The sequence below is a fragment of the Sinocyclocheilus rhinocerous genome, unplaced genomic scaffold (assembly GCF_001515625.1).
Source record: "Sinocyclocheilus rhinocerous isolate Xijiao unplaced genomic scaffold, SAMN03320098_v1.1 scaffold2493, whole genome shotgun sequence".
In the NCBI taxonomy this organism is placed as follows: Eukaryota; Metazoa; Chordata; class Actinopteri; order Cypriniformes; family Cyprinidae; genus Sinocyclocheilus; species Sinocyclocheilus rhinocerous.
The window spans coordinates 36,414-37,237 of NW_015650366.1; the positions used below are offsets into that span (position 1 = coordinate 36,414).

General features: G+C 32.0%; 1 protein-coding gene across 1 annotated transcript in view; it reads left to right on the forward strand.

Annotated features, from left to right (window-relative positions):
- Window positions 1-824, forward strand: part of LOC107711906 (formin-like) — a 58,881-nt gene that overhangs the window by 28,062 nt on the left and 29,995 nt on the right. The gene's annotated exons all lie outside the window — the stretch shown is intronic.

Sequence of the window (824 nt, forward strand, 5' to 3'; positions counted from 1 at the left end):
TATATATATATATATATATATATATACTGTATATATTTATTATTATTTTTTATTACACATTTCATATTTTTATTATTGTAATATCCAATATTTCTTAATAAAGGTGTGGAGTGGTACCAGAGAGCTGTAGGAGATCACTGGCTCTGCAGCAGTTGGGTATCTCCTCTGCGCTCGTCCAGAGCTCAACGATGGCCTTTTATGGAGCCACTTTCTGCTGGTTTTTCTTCGTCTCACAGCGAGCTCCTAATTGTGACAGAACCGCGGCGAGATGTTTCCACTGATGGGACGTGACAAAAACACAATGCTTGAGATTTATTACGCTGGTTTACAGAAACACCGTCATTCAGCTACACTGGAGACTGATGGGAAATTATGTGAAAGAATGAGGAACGATTGTTGAATTTAATCGACTTTTGACAGGACTTCAGTACTGATGATGTATATTTTAAATTTATGTATTTTAATGTATCATTATATATTTTAATATTTAAACTACTGATTAAAAGTTTGGGGTTAGTATGATTTTTTTAATGATTCTGAAAGAATTTAAGAAGAAAAGGCTGCATTTATTTGATCAAAAATACTGTAAAATTGTGAAAAATTATTATGATTATGTGAATATCTGTTGAACTGTAATTTATTTCTGTGATGCGCAGCTGTATTTTCAGCATCATTACTCCAGTCTTCAGTGTCACATGATCTTCAGAAATCATTCTAATATGCTGATTTGCTGCTCAAGAAACATTTATGATTATTATCAGTGTTGAAAACATTAATATTTTTGTGGAAACTGTGATACATTTAATTTTTCAGGATTCACAGAT